This window comes from Tinamus guttatus, unplaced genomic scaffold, assembly GCF_059628265.1.
Source record: "Tinamus guttatus ecotype Peru unplaced genomic scaffold, ASM5962826v1 Tinamus_guttatus_pri_ptg000416l, whole genome shotgun sequence".
In the NCBI taxonomy this organism is placed as follows: Eukaryota; Metazoa; Chordata; class Aves; order Tinamiformes; family Tinamidae; genus Tinamus; species Tinamus guttatus.
Window position 1 is genome coordinate 430,534 of NW_028288950.1, and position 7,589 is coordinate 438,122.

General features: G+C 51.2%; 1 pseudogene across 1 annotated transcript; it reads right to left on the reverse strand.

Annotated features, from left to right (window-relative positions):
- Nucleotides 1-2,519: 2,519 nt before the first annotated feature.
- LOC148593329 (zona pellucida sperm-binding protein 4-like) lies at nucleotides 2,520-7,356 on the reverse strand (annotated as a pseudogene). The gene is made up of 12 exons (XR_015913747.1): nucleotides 7,152-7,356; nucleotides 6,703-6,824; nucleotides 6,522-6,624; nucleotides 5,867-6,022; nucleotides 5,276-5,463; nucleotides 5,009-5,106; nucleotides 4,546-4,676; nucleotides 4,170-4,359; nucleotides 3,948-4,095; nucleotides 3,306-3,387; nucleotides 2,793-2,909; nucleotides 2,520-2,661 (listed from the first exon to the last, which is right to left on the reverse strand). The product of XR_015913747.1 is annotated as a zona pellucida sperm-binding protein 4-like (transcript).
- Nucleotides 7,357-7,589: the final 233 nt, after the last annotated feature.

The window sequence follows — 7,589 nt, forward strand, 5'->3', positions numbered from 1 at the left end:
CTGGTGAGGCCACATCTGGAGCACCGTGTGCAGTTCTGGGATCCCCAGTACAAGAAGGACATTGAGCTTCTAGAGAGGGTCCAGTGGAGAGCCATGGAGATGATTAAAAAAATTGGAGCAGTTGTCATATGAGGAAAGACTAAGTGAGCTGGGCCTGGTTAGCCTGGAGAAATAAAGGCTGAGAGGAGAGTTGATTAACATGTTCAAGTATCTGAGGGGTGATTGTAGGGAGGATGGTGCCAGGCTCTTCTCCATGGTGGCAGGTGACAGAATGAGGGGTAATAAGTTTAAGTTGAAACACAGGAAGTTCCACCTACACATGAGGAAGAACTTCTTTGCTGTGAGGGTGACAGAGCACTAGAACAGGCTGCCCAGAGAGGTTGTGGAGTCTCCTTCTCTGGAGGTCTTCAAAACTCACCTGGATGCCACCCTGCACTACATGCTCTAGGGGTCCCTGCTGGAGCAGGGGGGTTGGACTAGATGATCTCTAGAGGTCCCTGCTAACCTCAACCATTCTGTGAATGAGTCACTATCTCACTCCTAGAGAGAGGCTGAGAGAGAGTATCCTTGAGGCCAAGCCAGTATGACAGGTCATCCCATTAAAAGGGAGCTAGGGGAACAGACACAGGGGAACACCCCACTCAGAACTACAAGTACAACAAAGTCAGCAAGACCCATGCAAGTGGAGAAGAGGCCCAGGAAGAAGGGCCAGGAGACTGCCTGGAAACAGAGCAGGGGGAAAATCGTGTTTTGCAGGAGGGAGGACCACAGTGCAAAGAGGCAGTCAAAGGCACTAGCACACCCTGATGGAGGTGGAGGCTGTGGGATCAGCCAAGGAGAAACCTCAGGGTTACTGACTTTTGCCTGAGATAGTGCTTCACAGGGGCACCTCAGCCCCACTGCTTTTCCTGCCCTTCCCCTCCTGCTAGGTACCAAGTAGCTGTCCCTTAAATATAGCAGTCTTCCCAGACAAGGGAAAAGAGAATTCACTTTGCCTCCTTGCTTCCCCCTTATCACCACATGCACCTAATGTCCATCAGGAAGATCTAGCTCAGCACAGGGAATAACATTCCCTGCAAGGATCTAGTGGAACCCCGATGGAATGGGCCAGGGCTCCTCACAGCTCAGGCTATTGCACAGCCTTGTTACAAGCACAGTCTTGCCTACTTCTCCACACACACAAGAAGCACAATTTTGTAGGTAAGTATCTGTCCGCTTTAAAACCATGCAAGGCTACAGCAACCATTCCTGACATTTATGGGAAAAAAAAAAGGTAAAGGCACAGTTTCCACCAATCTCAACTAAATATTTGCTATGCTAAACAAGCTTGTTTGATTTTGTTCCTCCCTTTTGGCTTTGGAGAGCATAGTAGTTGTTCTTGAAAAGGGAGATAAGCAGTATATTTAAAGGAATTCCCCCACCATTTTGCAGAAAGAGTTTCTAATCGGCCTTGCCAAAAAAGTACAAGTTTTTCTATTTTTTTTTCTTTTCCACTCGGATGCCCTTACTTAATTACTATATCAATTAATAAAAGGAAAATCCTGAAGCACAAGTACCACAGCTCCTCAAACCTGGAAAGAAGGGGAAAACAGTAGCAACTAGCTTCCCTTCTAGGACTGAGGTTTTTTTTTTTTTCTCCATAGTAAATCAGGAATAATCTGGACATGAAATTATTATCCATCTTTTCAGCTACTGTAACTGAGCACACTAGACAGAGATGCCCCCATCAGCACTCAGAGTTATTTCTCATCTCAAAAGCACCTCCATGAACTGTTATGGCTATAGTGGTATCAAATAAGCACCCATTTGAAAGCTCTGAGAACTACACATAACCCCCCCGCTCATTAACTCATGTTTTGCCAAATACAATGCTTCAGAGTTGATCCTTAAGCTCAGTTTGTTTCTGAAGTTCGGATCACCTAAGCCCTTTTATTCTCTGACTCTTTGCCAGACAGGTTTGTTACCCTGTACACTAGAGCACACTAGGTAGCCCCAGCAGGAGAATGCTTTACTATGCCTGCATTCACATCCTGCCACAAGAGCACAGCTCCAGCTGATCAGGGAAATCCAGGGGCATGTGTAACTCCCATCAGCAGCTTCTCAGGGCAGCCCCCACAGCAGCACTGCATCTCCCAGATACAACAGATCAGACAGTCAGCTTTAGCTAGTTTTGAATGTGATGTAAAGTGCAGTGTAAGGAATAGAGGAATGCTTCTGCAGGCAGCTTAGCCGGGGCACCACACAGCAGCTCTCATGTTTCCCACTGCAGCTTCCCAGCAGAGCAGGCAACAGCAAGGGCTCCCAATAGAGAGCAGCAGATACTCACTAACCTCAGAACAGGCAATGTAAGACCACAAGTCAGTATTGGCCAAGCTGTCTCAGCTGTCAGGGTTGTTTTTTGCCTGGCTACCCCAGACAAGGGCCTACAGGCAGAGACATGGAACACACTCCTGTTGCACTCAGGTGCTCCAGGCCAAGTAGAAAGAGCCCCCAGGGACAAGGTAGGTTTAAGAGACACTTTATTGCAGTACATGGATTTCATGCATTACAGGGGTCTTCCTTCGCCACAGCACAGCAGCCACAAGCAGCGCACACAGGACAGCCCAGCAGCCACCACAGCAACACCCAGAGCCCAGGGGGCTGCTGCGAGCACGGCCGCTCCTGCGGGAGGGAGACACCCATGAGGGCCCCTGGCCCTGAGGGGCAGGAACACCCCAGACTCCCTTTCCATGAGAAAGGCTTACACAAGCCTCTGTCCCCAGACAGGGAGGGCAGCAGGCCCACACACTTACCAAGGCCATCCATGGCAGGCCCCCCTCTTAGCTGATCCTGCAGGAGAATCACGGGGCCTTCGCTGGTGACATGGGAGGCGCCCTGCTGAAGGCCATGTTCAGCACTCCTTTTGCTCCCTATATAACAACAGGGATTTTAGGGGATGGGACTTGTGGCCTCAAACACTGTGTTAGGCAGACACACCCTTGCCAACACTCACTCTGGCACAGACAGCAGATGTTGTGTGTTCCCATTGCACTGCATGGGCTGCCACATTTTGTCCAAATCAGCTGCTCAACAGATACCAGAAGTGAGCAAGGAACAGGATTAAGAGCCTATGAAGGCCTCCACTTTCTTGGCCTGAGGGCAAGAGCCCTTCCTCAGCAAGATGGAAGGAAACAAGCCCCCATAGAGCACTACCAACAGAACTAGTCAGTACTATCTGTATCCCTTATGCCCTTCCCCCTCAGCTGGGGACTACGTGGTCCCTGTTGTCCCTTTGCACAAGGGGACAGCAAGGATAGAGCACATACTGGCTCCAGCCGGACAGGCTGCGATGCTGCAGGATTCCTGTTCCGACCGGTGGCACACCGAGGCAGTGCAGTGCAGGTACACCTAGAAAGAAGGGGCAAGGGCCTTGGGTCAGGCATCTGGACAGGTGATGTGCGGGTCTCAAAAATGAGAAGGCAAGAAATTTGCTCTGGGTTGCTTCACCTCCAGCTTTAGCCTGGCACAAAGAGCAGAGGGGTCTCAGGCAGCTTTTATATCTACCACACAGACTTCAAACTAGGGTCCCCTCTGGAGTTACACTTCTCCCAATACCTGGGAATAGCACAGCTGTCCCAACACCACTGCTGTGACCACTGCCTAGGCAGTGCTGGAACGAGTTTTGAGGACTGATCCCAGCTCTACTGAACAAAAAAGGCAGGCATGGTGAACTTCACATGACTCCCGCTCAGAAATTTGAGCTTCAGCCCAGATGCTCCTTAATTTACAAGGGCTACTTAAGACCTTGGGCCAAGAAGGCCTAGAAAATACTTATCAGTGTGGCTAGACCACATTCCCTAAGCCAGCTCAACACAGCAGCTCACAGTGGCTGCAGACTGGCACTTACTACTGCCCCCACTTGTTATTTGATCTCAAGAACATCCTAGGCTGCCAGGACAGGATCTTACCAGCCCAGAAAGCATCTCTTGGGAAGCAGAGTCCACAAATGTGAAGGTGTAGAGGGTGAAACGCTGGTAATGAGAGGGGAACTGTAGTCCTGAGGCACCAGTGAGAGGCACCAGCTGTGTCTGGTAGTTGTCCCCTTTATGGGGACACCTGGGAGGAAAAGACCAGCAGTCAGGAGGTGTCAGGCCCTCCTCTAGCCACAAATCTATCTCCAAAGTACTCACCCATCCACCAAGAGAGGCCACTGTAGCTGTTGGTGAGGGTGACTACTGGGAGTGGCCCAGCAGTGGTGCAGGACAAGGACCAGGTCTGGGTCCCTCCTCTGGAGGATCTGCACTTCCACATAGAGGGGGTCTCTCAGAGCCTTCACCACAGGATAGTCACTGCCTGCATAGCAGGATCTATACCTTGCATCTGGACCACAAGAAACACACAAGAGTCACTTTAGACCCAGAAGAGCGGTTAAGGACAGCCATGCCAGCAAGTTCTCTATGGGGCAGAGAAGCAGTGCCAGGATTTGCTCATCACAGCCCCATTATCACCAGATTGTTGTTAGAGCTCTGCTGCTAGACATTTGAGTGAGTCCTGGGGCCCTCCTACCTGCAGCAATGCGCATCTCCAAGGACAGAGGACCAGGTTGGGACACGGCAGGAAGAGGTGGCACTGTGAACACCTGAACACTCAAGGGGATGAAGTTCCCAGTGATGGAGTAACTACAGCGTACATGTAACCTCGTGAGACAAGAGAGAGTCAGGCAGATGAGCCGAGATCAGACAGACCTTTTTCTCCCCCAGCACCACAACTCACAACCTCATTTGATTAATCATATTGCCACAGCATCTCCCACACATGCTTTTAACTACTTCAGCTTCTCTCCAGAGTGGGGACTGGAGTCTGCAAAGTATACCTGAGCAGCATCAGTTTATTCCCACTAAAGGGGGAACATACCACTCCCTAGCCTCTTCCAGCACCTGTGCTGTGAGTTCAGAACTTGCAACAAGCAGGAGCTTCTCTAGAGACCCTGGGCAGGACTCCATCTGGTCAGACCAGCCCCAGACATTACCTGAAAATGCTGTCCCTAGTGACGGAGCCAAGGTTCCCAGTCTCCACATCTGTAGATGCCACCAACTCGTTCTCATATATGGCATGATCCCCAGCTACCTGCAACAACAGTCATTGTTACAACATTCCCCGGCACCGAAGGTCCAGAAAAGTCATGCTAGAGAAGAGCATGGGGCCTCTGGAAGTCTCCAAGTTGCAACACTAAAACAACTGCAAGGTTGCTCCAGGTCTGCAAGCTCCTGCTATTGCAGACCACTGCAGCTCTTACCTGAAAAGTAGTGCCACAGGTAGAGAGAGGGAATGTGTACACAACAAATGCATTGTTCCTCACTACAGGAATGCAGCCAGTACTGGGCCCACTGGCCAGATGAACGGACTCCAGAATAAGGGGTGGCAGAGTCACCTCCCGAGAGACCGCAATGGAGAACTGGCCATCCAGTGTTCAGTGAGCTGTGACTGCAGGAAAACAGAGATTTCAGTCTCAAGCTTAGGGAAAAGGAGCAGTAAGGAGGTTAAGATTCAGGCATTACAGAAAAGACCAAGGCAACAAGTTCCACCAGCTCTCCTGCCTCTAAGCCCTAGAACGCAAGTTGTGCCGTGATCAGACATGGGTGCCGCCAGCTCTGACCAGCGTTCAGCACTAGCACTGTTGATTCCGGTCATAAATACAGATTGCAACTGCAATAGAGATTACAAAGCTAGACGCTTCAGTTGGGCAGAAGATTTTCCATAGTGAGAAGTGCAGCTCTAAACCACTTGCATTACTGGTACACACCAACCCTGCTTCCCTGGTGGAGCAGGGCACCCCAGTCACCAGCTTCTACTGCAGCTATGAGGGTAGTCAGTCACACCCACTCACCTGTGTTACCATAGTAACAAGGCTTCACCCTGTCCCCAGGATTGTAACAACAGCCTCACTCTTCACACTCTGCCCAGCTTATAGGCATAGGGGCACAGGGCAGCCGGTCTTGGCTCTCAACAGCAGAGCAGACACTACCGCTTGGAGCATCCAGAGCTGGAAGAGACAGCAGGAGCTGGCAGGAAGAGCTCAGGAGTAGGGGGAAGGAACGCACAGAGGCCACCCAGTGGGAAAGCACCCCGCTATCTACATGTCAAGAGAAGGTTCATACACACAGGTGAGTGGTCAAACACACAGCAGGGAGACAGCCTGGAAGCCAGACTGGAGGATCTTTTGCATCTATAGTGACCTGACAGGAGGGTGCACTTGGTAATTCTGCAGGTATCTTGAGCCTCCGTGCAATAAATAAGTGACCTTGCCATAGAATCTCATAAAAACATTGTCATTATCAATTACTCCTGTGTAAGAAATAGTAATAGGTTTTAAGTGCATTGTGTCACTCGTGCCCACCACCACTCATTCCATGACAGGAACCCTCCGTGCAGTACTAAGCCCAGTTTCCTTCCAGCCTTGCCACTCTCTGTCTAGGAGTAACTACCCAAAGGGAAGGGCATTCAGACACAGGCAGGTGTCTAAAGGGATATCAGAGCCTTACCAGGGAGGTCCACAGGGCACCTGAGCAGCTTCTCTTCAAGCAGAGTCTCTTGCCCAGCAGCATCTGTCCCTTCAATCCCCACCAGCATGTAGCAGTTGCCTTCCTGGGGAAGGACCACCCAGGTCAGGGCAGTCACAGCAGCTGTACTCACAGCCCCAGCTGGACCCCTAAGGTCACTCACCCATTCAAAGACATAGCAGCCTGCATAGGAGAGGGACACTTTCCTGGAGCCATCTGGACTCTCAGACACCCAGAGACCACAGCTGGAGTCATTCTGCACAGCATGTGCCTTCCCCTCTGTATCTAGGGGTAGATGAGACAGCAGGAAGAGCCTAAACATCCCACAGAGAGGGCAGGGAGCACCACCCCTGACCCTTCTGTAGGGGGCAGGGTCCCAGCCAGCACTCAGGTCTGGGCCAGAATGAGGCTTCCAAGACCATCCAGACACAGGTGCAGCACTCAAGCCAAATGCTTGGCCATACAGTCAGCCCCCCAGTTACAAAGGCACAGGAGTGGTTAGACAACAAGCACTTCCCTGCTAAAGCAGACCCTTCCGCCTCATTTCAGTTACAGCTGGCACTCTGCAAAGATACAGCAGTGAGGAAAACTCTGGACATCACCCTCACTTACCCCAAGCAGTCACTACCAGGGAAGCATTTTCCTCCCAGCCTGGGGGCAGGGTGAGCTGCATGCCTCCTTGACCACAAGCCAGCATGGAGGGATCAGCAAAAAAGCCACCCTGGACCTCCAGGACCAAAGCAAGGGGGCCAAGAAACCCCCACAGGAATACAGCACCAAGCAAAGTCCCAGCCTGCCCTACTGCACCCATCCTCTTCTCCTGCCAAGGACCATACAGCAGCTCTGCTTAACCTAGCCCTTTTAAATTGCGTGGCCTCCTGTCATCAGAAAGAAGCCAGGTAGAAACTCCTGAATGGCCAGGTGGTCTCAGCCCACCATTTTAACACCTTCATTGCCTTCACCTGGATCTGAACCCATCACAGCCCTCTTGTGTCCTTTAGCAAAAAACACAGACACGAGGCGAGCTTATGTCAGGAGATGGGCTCATAT